The sequence below is a fragment of the Acomys minous genome (assembly GCF_964271855.1).
Source record: "Acomys minous genome assembly, chromosome: 3".
Taxonomy (NCBI): domain Eukaryota; kingdom Metazoa; phylum Chordata; class Mammalia; order Rodentia; family Muridae; genus Acomys; species Acomys minous.
In genome coordinates this window covers 126933002-126953511 of record NC_140485.1, presented here as the reverse complement: position 1 = coordinate 126953511, position 20510 = coordinate 126933002, and the positions used below count along the sequence as shown (strand labels likewise).

Sequence of the window (20510 nt, the reverse complement as noted above, 5' to 3'; positions counted from 1 at the left end):
TTACTGAAGTGGCTGAACCTTGGATCAATAATGAGATAGCTACAGAAAGCCTTCTCTGCCCATTCCCTCCCAGAGAGACAGCTAAGATGACTTTAAAGAAGGTCCAGTGTCTGTCATGGAAGAGATAGGAGTACAGGCAGGGAGCAGCTCCAAACAGGTCATTAATCAATACTAGTATCTGCCACTCAACCCACCCATGAGTTTTACCCTGCTTACCAGAAAAGGATGTTATTTTCTCTGTTACTTTTAAGTCATGCATTAGGCCTATAAATAATTAATTCTTCATAAATAAAGGAAAATAAAGCATTGCTGGGACCCAGGAAGAATAAGTACTTGTGTTTGTCTCAAAGAAGACTTCGGTATGCAAAATTGCCTCCCACTTCAGGGATCTGTGTTCTGCTCTCAACAGAATACATTTCCGCATGAAACAATAGCTTGGACTCAGCGTCAAAAGCGAATCCCTATGTCACTTGAAGGATATATTTAAGGATATATATATATATATATATATATATATATATATATATATATATATATATATATATACTTGGAGGGTGGGGGGAGGGTGGTGTTAGTACACATTTAGAACAAGGCTTGCTATTTGCAGAGTGCCTATTCCAACACAGGACTTCTGATTATTTGTAAGAATCCCGAACTCAACCCATGTATGGGTCAGTTCTTTAATTTGGCTTATTATGGGGGAAGACTGGTGACTATTGGCCATCAGCCACATCATGGCACTAGTGTTGAGAAGCTTATGGGTCGCCTACTGTAGTAAGAAGAGAGAAAGGCTAAATTCATCTCTAAGCTTCACCTCAGCTCATGCAGAACAGAGAACTGGAAATGGAGGTGTCTTGAAGTATCTGGAAGGTATGATATTTGCATATTTGCATATATTTGCATATATGCATATATGCAAAACAACTCTTAAATTGTTTTCCTAAGTAAAGGGGCAACAATATATTAAAAAATAAGTGTGTAGTCTGTGCACTGTCATTGTTGTCACTGTGGTTCTATGCTGAAGTCCCAGCGGGAGTCAGAAATAATCTAAAGAGAACCTTCCCTTGATTTACGGAGTCCAAACTAAAACTTGCTCGGGAATCCTATACTGGGGAGAAGGAAACACCGAAAACTCCTTCGTTCAGAGCTCCGTGGACAGACCAGCCTCCAGTCAAGAGAACGCATACTTCCGCCATCTAACCTTCGAGGTAAATGAAGTCATTCATGGTCCTTGGCTTCCGTTTGTGCTTTTCTGTACAATCGGATCACTGTTATAGGGAAGGCAGAGAAAAACAAAGTAAATCCATTTTCCTTTACCGTCTTTTGTTTCCTAATTTCTTCTAAATACATCAAAAGTGAGGCTTGAGGAGCTATGTGTCCCATAACACTGTGAACAGAGCATTTGCTTTAATTGCCCTATGATATGAAATAAACATGACCTTAAAGGTCAGGATTGGCTCTTCTCTCAACATGTTCATCAGTACACCTGGGGGTATAGGGAAATGATTGAGTTCTAGGTTATCTATGTGCAAAGCCAGGTAGTGGGATTAGATCATCCAATTAGAAAACCTAATAATAAATTATATTTATGCCGGGACTTAAATTCTGTTTCTATAATTGTATGGCAATTGTATTTCCATCCACACTAAATTTTTCTTGACATAAAATAGAAATTAAATATCATATAGAAAGATAGACATTTCCCTTTCATCATTAATTCTTATGTTCAAACTAAAACATCTACTGTGTGCCAAATTATATTATATAGTTGCCACCAAGCATTGATTGTCGTATCCATAAGTATGGTGTTTTATCAGAAGTCACTGTCTAGAGTTAATTGGAAAGTCTGGATATTGGATTTCCTATAACATGCATGCACTAACCTCTATTTATTATTCATCTTTGTTTTGCTGTGATTAACCCACCTCATGTCTTATTATCATAATTGGTTCTAATTCTCTCATTACTTCCTAGCTGAATAATCTTAATAAACATTTGGGGAGAAGATTAGAGGAACTGATATTCTCATAAAAAATGATAAGGATGATACAATCAATCATCATTTTTCTGAAATGCAAAGCACAGATAACTGATTTTTTTTCCCTTCCACAAAGGCGGGGAGGGAAAACTCAAACAAAAAGAAATGTTATAGTTATCAAAAGAAAGTTGTGCTCCCTTTTTTTCTCTCTCTAGAATTTGATACTGAGGGAAATTCCCAAAGCTTTTGTTCTGGGTTTAATTTGAAAAGATGAGAGTAACACGTAGGGTAGTTTAGTTGAAGGGCCAGTTGAAAATGCAATAGGAAACTGGTTTCTCTCGAGTCTGTAGTGGTTCATTTTGATTGTCAGTTTAGATTAAAAGATATCTGGATTAGTAAGGCGTGCTTCTGTGTGTGACTGGGAGAATCCTTTCACAGAACATGTGCCACAGAGACAGAGAGAGACCTGGCCCTTGGTGAGAACATCAAGTCAATGGTCTGGGAACAAGACTTAGCAGAAGTAGAGGGGGTTGGGGGAGGAAGCCTGCCAGTACATGCAAGTTCTACAGGCCAGTATATCTACTACAGCCATGGGTATTAAATTCCAGCTCCTTCCATCTTTCAACCTGTACTCACACCGGTGGCTCTGCAAGGCATTTCCAGGCCTTCAGGCCTGGACCAGTAGTGGACCATTTATTCCTCTTGCTCTGACATTTACAGTTTATTGAACTCATCAGTTTCCATGCTCTCAGGCTTCCCAGTGTGCCAATGGCCATTTTTTCATGATCCAGCATCCAGAGGGGCAAGCTTATATATATAATATATGTATGTATATATATATATGTGTGTGTGTGTGTGTGTGTGTGTGTGTTCATATACACATATTCTATATATGTATATATCTCTGGCTCTACTCTTCCATATAGGCCCCTAGTAATGCAATTCTACTTTCAAAATTATCGGAGAATACCATTTCACCATCTCTAAACTCCAAGAACCAAGACTTTCTACTTCCAAATTAATACCTTTGTAACCGCTTACTTTCTACAAAAGCTGGGGCCCTAAAATAAGAAAGTTAAACATAGTTCCCACTAGGCTATGGCCAAGCTCTGTCATATGAATAGTGTAAATTTGCCCCAAGGAAATCTGGAACAGAGCTATTTCTGGTACAGCATCTCCATGGTAAGTGTTCTGAAGCGTCTCTGTGACTTGTTTGGGGTTGCCGAAACATTCGATTATTATTACAGCTGCTGCCTATGACCAGAGGATGAGCCAAGACTTTATAACAATTCAATAGTTCATGACTTTAATAATGACTAGACAGTAACATATTTGCATAGTCTCTCACATCAAAACCAAGCTACAATCTCAGAAAAGTTTACTTGCCTGGGGCTGCACAGTTCCCTAGTGGATGAGTTAGGATAAGTTTGAGTTTAGATAAATTTCTTTACAACCGAACTTGTTACAGAAGGGAATATTCATGGAAAGCCATTTTCTGTAGTCTCTGGTTAAGAGGCTTTTAGCTGCAAGTTTCATCACATTCAAGTATTTGACCCTGTTAAAAAGGATAAACTGTTAAACTGTTAGAATTCTGAAGTTGTGAAAACATGAATGTGCTAATAAGTAATATTGACTAAAGAAATGATAAGAAAATGTTCAGGTTTGGAACTGGGGCTATCTTTTAGTATTCAAGGAAAGTTTAGCATGTGCTGGGTCCTGGACATACACAGACACATGGAGAGAGAGAAAGAGAGAGAGAGAGAGAGAGAGAGAGAGAGAGAGAGAGAGAGAGAGAGAGAGAGAGAGAGAGAACATGAAGTTGAGAAGAAGTTGGGGAGAATTGTTGGCAGAATTCTTGGGGAGGCTCTAGATGGAGGGGAGGTCGCAGGTGTAGATAAGATTAAAGTAAATTATACTCATGTATAGAATTTTAACAGAATCAATAAAATATTATTTTCAAAAATAGGTGCTTATTTTCTGCTTTAGTTTTGTTTTTGTTTTTTGTTTTTTATTTTTCTCCCCGAAGAGTATCATATGGGCTCAAGTCCTTGCCCTGGAAGTTCCCAATAAAGTTTCACTCTTTAGAGACACGTCTTACTACTGGACAGTCCCCACAGGTCCAGATCCGGCTTGACTAGTACTTCTCTCCCCTGAAGTCTTCCTTTCAGTTTATCTCAGAAGCATTTCATTTGTTTATTCATGGGAGGCATGTTTTCATTGGTAGGATCGGTTCATTCTCTGCAGCCAGGCAGGGATACATCCTGAGAAACCTGTCACTAAGTACTTCTGTCACTACATGAATGTTATAGAGTGCACGTGCAAAAACTAAGATGCTTATATTTTAAATGATGTTATCTCAGGGGACTTCTGTTGCCTATGTAGTCTATGGTTGAGCAAATATCATCATACAGCACAGACTGTGTAATGCACAACCCAATTATTATATTTGGCATCAAGGTAGCAGTCTTCGTTACTAGTTTTCTTTCCTCTCACTTTGAAACCCTGGTTATATATTCTAAAATATCATTATTTGTTATTCACATAGCATATAACTCACATAGCACACTCATTGAGGAGAGAGAAGAGGGGGAGATTAGGTTCATGTACATTAAGTGGCATTGGGGGGCTTGTTGGCATCCTTGTGTTCTCTGATTTGTCATCGTTTGTTTCTATCATGGTGGTTCTGTGAAAAGGGAAACATCACTAACAAGGATTCTGACTCCCCAGCCAGAAAAGTTTGGGGTCTGAGGGGAAATGAGTTAAAATTTTTGAAATACAACTCTCAGAATATTTTGCAACAATAAATGTTGTCTGTCATTCATATGCCTGAGTAGAAATAGAATCCCCTACAGAATAGAGTCTGCTCTGAAATACATAACAAATAAATTCTTTCTTAGACTGTGTATTATTATATATGAGAGTAGGAAGAACAAAGGCAGCTAAAAATGACACATTCTAGATGTCTTTCTGCTATTATATTTTCTGATGTATTCTGCACTCATGGAAGTAAAAAAAATCCCCAAAGATCCTATTTCATTAGGGAATATCTTTTACAATGAAAAGGTGACTTCAAATTAATTCTAAATATATACTTTCAAAGCTATGGACATTTTTTCTGCATTTTTTAAAATCTCCAAATATTTGTTGCTTAATGTAACCTTCACTGAATCTCTGGTACATAAAAGAATTTAAGCCTATCAGTATGCTAGTGCAGAATCATGTTTTGCTCAATAGAGGATTTTACAGGAATGCTCCTCCTTTTCCCTACACTTTGGAGAGCTGGGGCAAACACCCTTTCTTCTTTCCTCAGAAAAGACCCCACACCAGACTCCACATCAGTTCTACTTTCTCTGATGAATGGACCCAGAAGCTTTGAGCTCAGTGAATCTCCCACCAACAATGGTGGAGAAACCACACTTCCTCCATGCCAAATAACCCAGAACAACAGCAGGAAGACCATTCTAGACTTGCGGCTTGAAAGATAATTCTGAGAAAGGAATTTGTAGTGCTGAGCTGAGCTGAAGTCTGGAAATACTCTCTCCAGACTTCCCACGGCCTTCCTGTCTTACCATCTCTCTTCCTTGGGTTTACTCTGGCCATTTGTGATTCCATTTTAAGGCATTAACGTAATTATACCCTCATATTTCGGGTCATGAATCAACAGAATCTCTTGCCAAGTCCAACATTTACACAGCGGTAACATAGGTTCTGAGTGTGACACAAGGAACTTGTGTTAGCGGGAGACACTGTAAAGAAGGGGCAATAATTGATTTTGGCTTGTTTTCTAGAGGGAATGAAAAAAAAAATAGGACAACTAATGGGGCTGGGGAGATGGCTCAGTCGTTAAGAGCACTTACTTGCTGTTCCTCCAGAGAAATAATTTGGATCCCAGAACTCATGCCAGGGGCTCACAGTAACTCCAGCTCCAGGGGACTCAATATCTTTGTTTAGGATATCAACCAACACACACACATACACACACACACACACACACACACACACACACACACACACACACACACACACACATACACACACACACACACTCACTCACTCACAAATAAGTCTTCAAAGAATAGACCAGCTAAAGTCACAATTCTTCAGCTTATTCACCTATGAGGTCCCTCAGAGTCTCCATCAGGATTTTTTTGTTGGTTTTGTTTTGTTTTGTTTGTTTTTGCTGTTGGGCATTGCACTTCATGGATAAATGCAAGCCCCTGCTGCCTTCTCATACCAGACACAGGGCTGAGTGTTGGATAATGCTTCAGTGCTATTCTGTTGCTACCAACCTGCATTCATGAATAATCAGGCAATGATGCTTTAAATTTAAGGATAAACAGGCTGCTACATCTTGATAGGAAAACTCACTGCCACCATAATCAGCCTCTGGTAAATTTAGCTACACGTAGCTAATGATTACAGCAAAGCTATATTACCCCAAGGGCAGGTCAGTTCTGACAGGTAGGGTAACTGCAATCTGCTTTGGCACTGTCCTTTAAAGAACATGATTACAGTCATATTGATGGAGATGGTGGTGGAAACATCCTAGGCATATCAGTTGAGCTCGTAAACAAAATGAGTAGTTAAAAGCAAATGTACACACAGCTCAAAGCTCTAATGATCTGGGGTTTACCATGACAGTACTGAGGGGCTGCCTGTGACTGTGGATACACTTAGTCTCTGATAGCCTGAGAAGGAAAATCCACACATCGTGTTAACTACAGGGATAAACTTGAAGAGGGTACACATGGGTGACTTTAAATGTGGTCGGGTGATGACACCAGAAGTTATTACTGAGACTCAAGATAGATGCTAATACTTAATTGTGCATTCCCAGGTGACGAGCTCTGTGTTAGTTACTTTTCTAGTGCATATGACAAAATGCCTGAGCAAAAAGCTTCCAGAAGGAAGTGTGCATTTGGGCTCCTAATTTGATGATGGTCTGGTCCATGATGTCAGGGATTGAATGGCAATAGGAGCATGAAGCAGGTGGTCACATTACATCTCCAGTCAGGAAGCAGAGAGAGATGAACACCAGAGCCCAGCTTGATTTACCTATTTTATTTATTCTAGGACAGCAGACGATGGGTGGTGCTACCCCATGCAGCTTAGCATACCTGCATGTTTTGCGTCTATAATTCTACATTTCTGATTCCTTCTTGATGACATTGTTTTGGGTTACCTTCTCCTTGATTGGATGCTTTATTTTTATGTATGGATTTGCTGTCTCATGACTTCCAGACCCTCAGATTTTGTCTTTTTTTTCTCCTGCTCCTCCTTCTTCTTCATCATCATCATCATCATCATCATCATCATCATCATCTCACCATTGTTAATTATAATTCTTCTTCTTCTTCCTTCTTCTTCCTCTTTCTCCTTCAGCATTTATTTTCTTCTATTGATGCACTTGATCTGCCAGGCTCTGCTGTGTGTATTGTTCCAATATCCCGCATGGCCCAGTGCACAGCATTTTCTTGAACAGGAACTTTGTAGCAAGGAACTTTGAGGGTCTTTGGCCACTACAGACATCTCAGCCTCCATGATCTTTGTTATCCAGGCTCATTCATTTTTATTTTAATCCGTGACTGCTAAGGTGGGTAGCAAGGATGTGTGGTACAAAAATGTTCCACTATAGGTAGGAAGCAACTCAAAAGGATGTAACAGGTTCTCAATGGGCTTCCTTTTACAATCTATCCAGTAAAATCAGGAAATCAAGTAGTTATTACTTAGGATGTGAAAGCCAATTTGGTTGTAGTGTGCTATGGGAATGGGAGCATTCCTAGCGTGTAAATAATGAAACAAATAACAGAGTCATGCAGTCATTTCCCTGCAGGGGCATGCCCAAACAGACATGTTCAGGGAGCAGCCCATTGGAAATACATTGATTGTACAGATATGCTGTTTTTCATCAAAGATACATACTAATAATTCTTTCCATAAGCCAATGGCTACCAAAGAGCCTTTAGATTTAGCCAACCATATACGTTTGATATAGGGGGACTATTGTCCATTATACAGCATGCTGGGCTCACAAAATGTTTTCCAGAAAGAAAATTAAAAGGAAGAAAAATATTGAACATAGACTCATATGTTCTAAGACTAATCTAAAAATGAGACAAACATTCAATTATTTTAAAATTTTAGTTAAGCTGAAACTCAAAATGACCAACTTTGTTACTACCTCCTAATTACTCATGGGAGCAGTAGGCTGGTCATTTCCTACACGCGTTCTGGACCTAACAATGAAGCATGGTTCAGGACAATTCACATGTTATTTGAAATGCTTGAAAGATCCAGAGGCACTAGGTCACATTGTAGTCACCTTAGAGTACAAGTAGTGTATAGCACAGGTCTGCATGCCCACGTGAATGCTAGTTATTGTGATAGTAATTCTCTAATTCCACATGTTTACCATTATGAATAGAGACTACACAAGAGAAAAGCAGGCATACGAGTCAATAACTAATTCAGATATGACTAAGTATTTTTATCAGACAGCAGATGGTTAATTTATTAAAATCCCTTAGTAGGCAACTTAAATTTTTATATCATATGTTGGGGAAATTTTTTCTCATTAGGTGTTCTGAAAATAAAATAAATAGAAATTTGGAGCCATAACCTTAGCACATAGAAGATGGGATGAGACAGTTCAAGATTTTAAGGCCAATCTGTGCATAATAGTGAACTGAAAACCATACAGCATTACATAAGGTGATTTTTCAAAACCAGAAACAAAAAAAAATTGGAGATGGTTTTCTGAGTATAGACCCAAAAGAAATGAAGTCAGCACAGAATATCGAAGTCTGCCTACCTATGCCTAATGCAGCCACATTATGGACCTGGGCTGGGTGTCTGTCAACAGATGAGTGGATAGAGAAAATAGATGTGTATGTACAAGCAAGGAGTTCTTCTCAGCCATGAAGAAGAATAAAATTATGCTGTTTGAGGGAAATAAAAAGAAGTAGAGGCCATCATGTTAAGCAAAATAAGCCAGCTGCAGAAGGCTTTCTCTTATCCGTGGAAACAAACAAGCAACGGAGCCAACAAGAATACTAACCTGAGAGTAGAAGAGAGACTGGCAGGGAAGTAGAAGGTGAGGGAATGAGAGGATACTTAGATCACCATCATTCAAAGTTTAATATATGCTTATATGACAATGTCAGTGATTCCTACTAACTTATGTAAATAGCATACATTTATAATTTTAATAAAAATTAGAGAGTAAGAGGATGTGATATCCTATACATTATCCCAATACTTGTTATTGTATGTGTTTTCTTTGATGAAGAAAAGAATGCTATTGATTGATGAAGACCTATGTGAGATTGAGCCAGTAAGTACTTCAGTAGTTAACAAAAGACTCTGTGAGGCCTTTTATTTCGCTCTCTATTTTCACTGGTCTCTTGAAGCTGTTATGGGTTAAAACATCTGACTGTGAAATGCTGGTTACTTATTTCTTAGTCTATATATTTCATCTTTATACAGTTTAGGTTTCAACTACTACTGTTCCTTCACATTGACTTTTTGAGACCTTGGAACTGTGAAAGAACTATAATTAAGGACAATCAGGTGGGAAAAGGCTCCAGTGCAGACTCATTGGCTGAAAAGTGAGTGGTGAAATGTTGTTAATGTTGGGGTTGGTAGAAAGCATGAGCTTGGGGACTTGTTTACAGCATTATTCAGGATTCTGATAAAAGCAAACTGCATAAAGAGGAAGTATTGCTTTGCATCTAGGGCCAAGTCTTGAGAAATGGACATTAAATATGAGAAATTGCTTGGGGTTGGCCGGGTTTCACTGTGACCGATAATTCCAGAAAGCATACTACGTCTTCATTCTCTGGAAATTGGTTTCTATGAGCCTCCTGCGTGGGGTGGGGTGGTGGGGTGGGTAGAGGTGGGGCCCACCAAAATTTGAAAACATTATACACAGGACTCCTTGCCATCCTTCAGTCAGAAAGACCATTTTGAATAGAAATTGTTTGATTGTGGGGGTGGTTCTGCTATTCGTTCAGCTTAAAAGCAGCAATTCTCCACCTCATTAATTCTTCATTCAAAGTTCTTCATTGTTTAAACACTGGTTGTTTGTCTCCTACTCAGAGTTGCTGATTTGGAAAGAATCTTCCCCACATTCATTAACTACAGAGGCATCCCAGGGCCTTGTTGCATTATCTTATTAAATGAGTAGCTGTTTTTAATCCCCATCATAAAGCAAGAAAAAAAATCTCAAGATCTATTTCCTATCATCAAAGAACCACACTGCTTGAAAAGGGGGTCCAGGGAGATGGTCCTAGAATCTGCTTTTGCCAAATTGGCGATGAGTGCGTAAACTCTTAAGATCTCTGCAAGGCAGCTTAAAGATGCAATCACAACAACCAACACCGTAGAGGTACAGTTTGTATAGCACTAAAGGAGCTGGCATAAGAAGAATCTAGAAAGGTGGGATGGTCTGTAGCTTATGTGAAACTTTGGCTATGCCTTGAAGCATTGAAAATGAACTGCAGGAGCAAGAAACAAATAGCAACAAATTGCACATGGCATTTGATGGCCTTAGTTTGTCCTCTTTCCCCCGGTCCCTGACCATCAGTACAGTTTCTTGGATGCCCAAATATTCATCCTTAGATTTTAAATGGAAACTTCAAAAGGTTATCCAAGTATTAGGAAATTAAACCTGAGGTTTTTAGCTTTGTTCCCAGTGTCTCCAGAGTGATTTCTCTCTGTGGCTCCATGTGACAAGCATTTCTTACTCCTGCTGTCACCAAATTCCATTCCCATCTCTGGAGAGAGGAGCATAGGCCATTTTTTCTACCTAATATTTAGGAACTTTCTTTCTTGGCCCTGTGAGGACCTTCAGGTACAGAGATGAGAGGTTTTTTTTTTTTTTCTGGATTCCTTCTTACATCTTTCTTTCTTGAAATCTGTTGCTGCACCTGTGACTCTGTGGTCAGTGGAGGTAGGACCTAGGGAGGTAGTTTTGTGTCTATTATCAGAAAAATGACATACCCTTTTGGACTAGAGACTGGTGACACCTACAAGCAACAAGTGCAGGAATGGGCTTTTCCCTCAAGTTCCCATGACCCCAAAGACTGGAACAAACCAAAGGGAACAAGCCCGGTGCGCCCCCTCCCCTTGTTGTTTCACACACCAGGGAAGAGCCAGTCCATGTTCTACAAAACACTGAAAGTTAAACTTTATATCCAGAGCTGGGCACAGGGACACAGACTCTTCTTAGTGCCCATTCGAGGTCCCAAAATACAATTTCCTCCTTTACTATTGTATGGAATCTCCACTCCTCCCTTCCCAAGCACATGAAGACAGCACACACACACACACACATACACAAATATATTATGTATAACTTATATATACTTTTAAAAATATGTAACCTATGTGTGTGTGCGTGTGTGTGTGCTGTATTTCTCTCCCTCTCTCCTTTCCTTTCTCCCTTCTTCCCCACCCTTCTTCCTCTCTCTCTCTCTCTCTCTCTCTCTCTCTCTCTCTCTCTCTCTCGCTCTCTCGCTCTCTCTCTCTCTCTCTCTCTCTCTCTCTCGCTCTCTCGCTCTCTCGCTCTCTCGCTCTCTCGCTCTCTCGCTCTCTCTCTCTGTGAGACTTCTTCTTGATACCCTCCTCCAAGGCCTGGATGTACTAACAAGGTTATTTGCCTTTTTCCCTGTCAATTTATCTGAGGCTAGTTTATCACTAATTCGCATAGGGACGTTCTCTGACCCCAAAGCAAGTGTTTGGGATAGCGATAATTACTCCAGGTTTTAGTTATTGAATGACTTACTTACCCTGCCTAAATATTTGAGTATTTGGGGGATGCTGATGAACATTATGCTGTAGGAGCTACTACTGTCCTCTCCATTGGCACCTCTGCAGGACATATTTCATGTCTTCCATTTTGGGAGAAAGGTCAGAAGAAACTCTCTCATTTCTGGGTCCTCTGGCTAGTGAAGTTGGGTATTCCAAGGTAAGGAAATGCTCACTGAGACTTTTCATAAGCTGGAGCAAACAAGGCTCGAATATGTACATTTTAATGAACAGAGGTGTAACAACCTTGAGAAAGCAAGAGTATCCATAGCTAAGGGAACTGCTTTTTAGGATTCAGAAGGAGCTATTTTTGGATAAGTGTAGGAATTGGGAGGCTGAGCAATGGAGCACGGAAGTATGAAGGCGGACATCCGTGGTGAGTAGAGGTTTCCCTGTACACCAGAAGTCGCATATGATCCAAGTTGTCTCGTAGCTCTCTACGCGTACAGACACCTCTCCTAATGGAAATGTAAACTTCTCCTCACAAAAAGGGAGTTTTGTGCTTGATTTTAGAAGACTGAGTAGGAGGTGGAGAGGTTTTTTGTTTGTTTTTTTTTTAACTTCCCCTGCATTGGCAGGTTTTCAATTTCCTTTCCCTCAAAATAATCAATATGTCAGGGCGGCTTATTCTGAACCTCTCCAGTGTCGATACATGTTTAAGAAATAATGAATGAATGCACATATTCAGTCAGGAGAAACCCAACCTTGTTAACAAATGTCACCGGATTCCAAAAGCCAGAAACACGTTGTCAACTTAACACTTTCTCTTTGGAAGCATAACTGTCGAGTCACAGCACCTTCAGCTGCAAGGCATGTGGCACTTGATCTGCTTGTGCTTCAGATGGTCTACGGTCATTGTGGTCATTGTTTGGTTTAAGCCTGGGACTTGCTTTCCTAGCTGACCAGACACCTGCCTCCTCAGCCTGTTCTATTTGAGAGCTAGTGCACACATCCAGTTAAATCCCCAGTGTTCTTCACAGCCCTGGCTCATCTTGCCTCCTAGAGAGCTTCCATCTCTCTCCTGATTTATTACATGCTGGTTCATAATTTAACTTCTGGGAAATCTCCAGAAACGAAGTGGGTTAAATTACTCATTGTCACCATATATAGTAGACATTATTCCTTTCTCTTTTTTGTTTCTGTGGAATGGTCTCACTATGTAGCCCTGGTTGGCGTAGAAATAAATACGTAGAGCAGGCCAGAATCTCACTTGCATAGGCTGCCACACCCGCCTAATTTTTTAGGGCTTCTCACTGAATCTGGAGCTCACCAACTTACCTAGGTGGGCTGATCATACAGAAATCCTTTACCTATGTCTCTCCAGTTTTATAAGGCACATGGTGTTTTGTTTTTTTGTTTTTGTTTTTGTTTTTGTAATGTGGTACGGATCCAAATGCAGGTCTTTGTGTTAGCACAAAACACTATTGATTAAGACATCTACCTAGCCCTTACTCATGTAAAAAATGTTGAAGTTTAAGATAGATATAGATGAGAGATAAATATAGATAGATTATATTGCATAGATGTAGGTACATTAACTATATGTATAAAGAGATTTATATAGATAGGTATAAGTGATATAAATAGAGATAGAGATAGATTAAGAGAATGAAGAGAGAGCACTGAATACATAAATAGGTGTTTTACAAATGTATTTAGTCAGACAGACTCCAGTCACCCCATCAGCATTTCGCTTTTGACCATCATTCCTAGGACCCCAGTCGTTCTTTGTTCTAGTACTGTGTCACCTTGTCCAGAGGTCGCAGAGTTCGAGGACACTAGACACATAGACTGAGTTTTCTTTCTTTACACTTGTTAGTAAGAATATTCTGACCATTATCATCTACTGTTCATTTGGGAGCACGTTGGCTAGAGCATGCCATATACCAGGCATTGTGACGAGGGCTGGAAATGCAGTTGATCGGTCACTAAACAATCTCTAGCCTCATGAGGTTTATAGCTTAGTAGAGGACAAAGGGGGCACAAGCATAACCACCCAGACATTAGTATAATAAAAGAGGAATATAGACCGTGAAGAAGGCAAATAACTGAAGAATACGTAGTCTTGCTGGGAAGGAAGTCAAATTTCAAGACTAAGCTAAGAGAAACAAGGGATAGAGCACTTTCTTATTTGTTACATCAGTGTGTGACATATTCAAACCAAAGTTGCTTGATTGGAAGTCTCACTAGTTGGCAAATGTGCTACAGCATTCTTAACAGTCTTTTCTTTATAGCGTCCTTGTCTCCTAACTCTGACTGCATACATAAAGTAATAGTAGAGACTGACACACAGATTCATGGCAGAGTAAATCAAGACATGTAATGTTCTGAATGTTGGAGTCCTTGAATCTATCCACTGAAACCCTCGTCTCTCGGGGGTGGTGTCATGATGTAGTCGTGAGGGTGAAATTGTCACAAGTGGGATTAGCTACTTTAAAAAGGAGATAAGAGAAATCTCTCAAGAAGAGACTTGATGCTCTACGATCATATAGAGGGGGAGGAGGTCCTCCTCAGTCACAGACATAGTGGAGGGGAATAGAGTGAAAGCGGGAGGGAGGGAAGAATGGGAGGATACAAGGGATGGGATAACAATTGAGCTGTAATATGAATAAATTATGAAAACAAGTAAAAAATAAAAATAAATTTTAAAAAAGAGATAAAAAAGAGAAAGATCCAAAACTTGTTAAGACAAATTAAACCATGTCATGTTTCCAGAGAGATCGTCCTTCCTTAACTGCACATCTTACCTCTGTACACTCTGTGTTTCCAAGGTTTAAAGAGTCCCAACCCCAGAAGCTTTGCCAGGAGTAGCTTACACAGTCACTTTCCTGGGTTAGAGGCTCAGGCTCACATCTCTCCCAGGCTGTCATAGTGCATAGGCGTTATTCCAGTTCTGAGATCCTGTGGGTGCTGTGTTCCACAGGTTCACCAGCCTCAGCCATAGCAGCATATTTTTGCATTGACTCCTAGGCTGTCCTGAATATTCTTTGGAGCTAGGGGAAGGCTCTTCATGCACTGTGCTCTTTCACAAGGTCGTTTACATATGGATGTTGCCAAGCATCACAGCATGTACCTTCCTGAGCAGGGCCTAGGCAGCACCTGGGACATGTGAGTCATAGTTGACTGGAAATAAGTATTGGGCCATAATTTGGAATTTGAGATGGTAGAGGTAGGTCAGCATGACCTGTGAGAACCTAAGGTTTTACCCTCAAGGTTCTGATTTGGGCCTTTGATAGAAAACAAACTTAGTATCTCTGAAGTATTTCTGAATCAGGATCATTTTTCCAATATCTTAATAAACAGTTCCCCTCTTCCTTCACACATACTAATCTCCTTAGTGTCTCGTGGCAGCACCCCTGGTTTTGTCTTGCAAACACTTGCTTATTTGTTACATGGCTAGGCCAAGAGGATTCACATCTTTGTGTTCTGCTCATCTTTTAATGATGGATTCTATATTTAAATCGCTTCTCTGTTCTTGCATTTTATTACACACAGTTAAAAGAAGCCATGCAGCACTTTGAACGCTTTGCTGCTTAGATGTTTCTTCTCAAAAAATCCTAGTTCATCACTCTTAAGTTCGGTCTTCCATGAAGCCCTAGGACAGAGATTCAATGCAGCCTACATTTTTACCACTTTAGAGCAAAGATGACCTTCTCCCTGATTTCTTATGTCCTTTTCCTCATTTTCAACACAGAACTCACCTAAATGATTTTATTGTCTATATTCTCTGAACATTCTTATTGTGGCTTGGCATGAAGCTCTTCTTTTTTGAGCCTTGCCAGAACCTCCATCAGTGCTCCAAATACGGCTATCCAGGTTGTTCCTACTCTGTCCTATCCTTTAAAATATTTTTTAGCATCTACTCACAGCTCAGTTAGACCTTATTCCACATTCTCATTTGCATTTGTTATTGCATTAGCTGTGCTCCTAAGGATCAATTTGAGATCTTCCTCTAGCTCTTGTGATATAACAGAAATTTAATGGCATACAGTTTAGAAAACTTGGAAGAACAATACCAAGAGTTGGGCATCTACCAAAGACCATCTGACTATATCATCTCATCACAGCAGGAGAAGGAAAGAAAGAGAAGAAGGAGAGGAGGAGATGAGAAAAGAAAGGAAGGATAATGGGACAGAGAGAGAGAAAGAGAGAGAGAGAGAGAGAGAGAGAGAGAGAGACAGACAGACACACACACACACACAGACACACAGACACACAGACAGTCAGACAGACAGACACAGAGTCACAGAGACACAGAGAAGGTCTAACCCATTTGGTAAAGTAATGAACCCATTCACAAAGATAGAATCCTACTGGCCTATTCACCTCTTAAAGGTTGCAGTTAATGTTCAAAGAAAAACTTTGGAGGAAAGAAACACTGAAACCATGGCAATTCTGCTTACCTTTCTGCCTATGAAACATAGTAAGATGGTAGCATTTTGCAATGGAAAGTAAGTCCTCCTTAGTGCATTGATCTTGTACTCTCTAGTTTTCAGAACAGTAAGAAACAATTCTTCTTTGTTTCTATGCCATCTGGATTATGATGGTCTGTTATAGTTGTTCATCTTGAGGAAAGCATGATGCCAGCACCAAGACCAGGGCACCTACTTAACAATGCACAGGGCTGGGGATATAGCTCAGTGGATAAAGTGCTTGCCATGCAAGTGAGGACAAGCGTTTGGACCCCTGATGGTGATATACATGCCTAGTAGGCATAGTGACCCATCTGTGATCCGAGCACTTGGGAGGCAGAGACCAGTTTACTGGAAAAAGCTGGATGGCTAGACTCATTCAGTCATGAACACTGGGTTGAAGCGAGCTGCTGCCACCTCATTATGTAAGGGAGCCAGTGATGAGGGAGACACACAGCAGCCAGACTCTCACACATGCAAAAACAAATGGACGGCAATGAACATGGGAGCACATATATATATACACACATAATGCATGCACATTCATGTAATAAATGCATAAATATAGAGGTTTTGGAGCCATAAAGTGTTTAGAAACTTAGAATTTAGGGAAATGTTTCAGAAATACTCTACATTACAATAAGTAGTCTACTATGGCTTATCCACCAAAACTCACATTAGGTTTAATGTCAAAATATAATAATTCTGAAGGGTTGTAAAACCATTAACAAATAGAGCTTATTATAAGGTCATGATCGCCATCAGGAAGTGATTCATCCTACTCCTGCAGAATGGCCTGCACCTTGCAGGGTCAATTAGCAGTCAATGAGAGTAGACTGCTATGAGAGTAAGGCTAGGCTTTTACCACTTTATTGTTTCAATTTTCACAAGGGGTATTTCATTCTCAGATACTGTACTAGTTTGCTTTATGTTGCTGTGATAAGCACCATGACTGAAAAGAACCTGGTTTATTTTACCTTTCAGGCTGTAGTCTGCCATAAAGAGAAGCCAACATGCAAACTCAAGGTAGAAGCTTGAAGCAGAAACTAAAGACCAATACTTATGTGCTTTCTTGATTTGCTTCAGATAACTTTTTATATAGCCAAGGGCCACCTGCCCAGGGACAGCATCATTCACAGAGAGGTAGACCTTCAAACATCAACTAGCAATTAAGAAAATGCCTTATAGACAAGGCCATAGGCCAATCTAATCTCTACCATTCTTAGTTGAAGTTCCTTATTCTGTGGTGAGTAGTTTGTGTCAAATTGACACAACTCAACAGCATGTATACAGTTGTCGTATGATGTCTACACAATAAAGCTGTACTCAGTCAGAGATAGGCTGTTGCTGTCTTCAGGTTCTTAGGCAGCCAGAGAAGGAGGATATCTTTTATTTATACAGTACCCAGAATCAAGTATTTTATTATAGCAACATAAGCTATTAAAGACAATTCTGATAAGAGTTGAGAGGGAAGAAAAAGAGAGGTGCTGATAAAGGTTCAGCCTTCTCAGTGAAGGTCTAAGTGGTTCTGGACACAGTTTCGAATGAATACTGATGACAGTGGTCCTTCTGACGAGGCCTCAGATGGGAATGAAGAACATACTATAAAAAGCTTGAGGAGACCTCACCTTGAGTATGAGGTGACACTCCGTGGTTCAGTTGTTCTAAGGCTCTCCTAGTCTTTTGAAAAGTAGAAATTGTGAACAAGGAAATTGGGTATTTGACTGATGAAAATTTAAAGCCAAAATGTTGAGATTCTTACTTGATTTCTCCTGAGTATGTATAATAAGATTCAAGAATGAAAACTCAACTTAAGATTGAATTGTTTAATCAAAAGGGAAACAGAACTTAAAAAGATGAAGAGGTCCCAGCTTACCTCCAGTGTATAAAATGAGGATGCCTAATAGAAACTAACACAACTATGACCAAGAGAGACTGAAATGGATGGACCAGCTTGGTAGAAGCCAGCTGTTATACATCAAGACGATGGAAAATGGCACCAAAGGCATTTTGGAGGTCACTCTAGATGTCCTTCCCGCATTACATCCAGAGTACAGGGACCTGGGCATGCCACAATTTCAAGATTTTAATTCCCATATTTTGTCACATGCTTCTTGCTGCAACATGTAGAAGTCTAGTGGACACAAGTGTGACCTGAGCTATGGAAACTACCTCTTTAGAGAGAGCCTTGGCAGCACCCATGCAATGCCATCTTTACCAACTCAGAGAGAACACACACCAAAGAGGAGTATGGCTTCATCCATCTAGAAATTAAAGGTAAAGGTACCTCAAATCAGCAACATTACTGATAGATAATTTTGGCCTATGGGAGCCATGACCCTGTGACATAGGTACAAAGTTACCCTAGAGGCAAGGCTGCTCAGAGCTGTGATGATGGGGCCATTGTCTCAAGGTATACAAAAGGCAAGACCTCCACTCCAGTGTATCTTAAGGAGAGGACCTCTGCCCTGGAGGATTTGTAAGACCCCTGAGCCTAGTCTTTATGGTTGGGTAATACTTGCTTTACTGGTTTGAGATTTACTTGGAGCCTGCATCTATTTCTTCATCCCCTTTTCCACCACTTTTGGAATGGCAGTATCTGAACTACACCCACCCATCTCACTGTGGTATTTTAGAATTAGTTACTTTGATTTTTCTACCTTCCTAGCTAGAAAGCAATTTTCCCTGGGGTACACAGCACCTGGAGTCTCACACAGACCTGATTTAGATGGTATCTAGGTGAGATTTTGGACCTAGACTTTAAAGTCACTGTTGGGATAAATTAAGAATCTTTAAGACAGTTGGGATATAACAGATATCTCTCATGCTAAGAAGACATAAAGGTTAGAGGGTTTGACCAAAACTTTATTTTTAAGTCTAATAAAATCAATGTTATAATCCTCCTCTAAGGGCAACCTCTTAGGAAGTGTGCTTTCAGGAGGTCCTTAGGTTACAAATAGGGTTATTATTCTTATAAAGGATTCCTGAAGTTATCACTTTTTCCTTCTATTAATTGATGAAAATGTAAGAAAGAATCCTATGTAGACTAAAAAGAGGCCATCACCAAATAGCAAACCTACTGTTTCCTTATTCTTGGACTCATTGCCCTCTGGAATGCTGAGACATATTTTTGGTTTATACGCCAATCCCTATTAAATGATATATGTAGGAATCTCCCTTCTCCCCTTCCCCCTCCCCCTCCCTCCCCTTCCCCCTCCCCCCTCCCCTTCCCCCTCCCCCCCTCTCCCTTCCTCTCCCTCTCCCTCCTCCCCACCTCTAGTGCACACGCGTGCCTGCATTCTCTCTTTCACTCTTGCTTTAGCTCTAACTCTCCTCTTCTTACCCACTGTAGGATGAACAACTTTGCTGTACGAGATGTCACCACCATGACGCTCTATCTTGCCACAGGATCACACAGGAAAGGGGCCATGTTGGAATGGTCTGAAACCTTGAGCTCAAATACATCTTTTTCACTGTTGTATTTTACCACAGAAGCTGCAAGCTAACCCTGTCCGCATGATTCAGCTTCTTTACATTGCGTCTTCCCTTGCTTCAAAATTCCACCTCCTCCCAAGAGCACCATAGGCCAGTGAATTTGGCACAGGTGGAGGAGGGGCATGGCATTTTAGACACAAAATTACAGTGTCCTTTATTATTATAGATATGTGTTTTACCTCAGAATGCCCAAGCTATCATAAAATTTAAAAAAATGTGATTAACAACAAATAAAGTATAAATAAGAAAAAAAAGCATGCTATTCGAAAGTGTTTGAGGACTACTGTTTAATTTAGTGTAAATTTACAACAATCCTTTGCAAACTAGAAGCAAAATAAAATTTCTTGGTATGTTATGGGTCTGAATTAGAGGTTGGAGAGATGGCTTAATAGTTTAGAGCACAGACTGTTCCTATAGAGGACCCACGTTCAATTCCCATTACCCACATGTTGGCTAAGAGCCATCTATAACTCCAGTATCAAGCCAATACGCTCTGGCTTCTGTGAGCACTGCACACATGTACTACATAAACATCCATGCAGGCAAAATACCCATACACATAAAACAAGAATAAATACATCTCAAAACAAAAGTCTAAAACATATTGTTACAGAATCACAATGTTTTGAAATATGAAAAAAGCTTCCCTTTATAATCTAGAATGAGAAAAATAGACATTAGCTCTCACTATCGATGAAGCTACATGCTCAATTACACTGAATAGCACATGGGAAATGAAAGTTGTAAAAGATGATGAAAAAAAGCCCCATCGTTTACACAAAACATAATGGAATAAGGAAAAATAAAAACCTTTTCAC

The 20510-nt window shown here is 40.0% G+C and overlaps 2 long non-coding RNA genes across 2 annotated transcripts in view; one reads left to right on the top strand and one right to left on the bottom strand.

Moving 5' to 3' along the window:
• LOC311594887 overlaps positions 1-20510 on the bottom strand; it is a 438778-nt gene that overhangs the window by 60358 nt on the left and 357910 nt on the right. The gene's annotated exons all lie outside the window — the stretch shown is intronic.
• LOC311594890 lies at positions 1077-19734 on the top strand. The gene is made up of 3 exons (XR_014778243.1): positions 1077-1208; positions 18328-18474; positions 19550-19734. It is a non-coding gene; the product is annotated as an uncharacterized lncRNA (long non-coding RNA).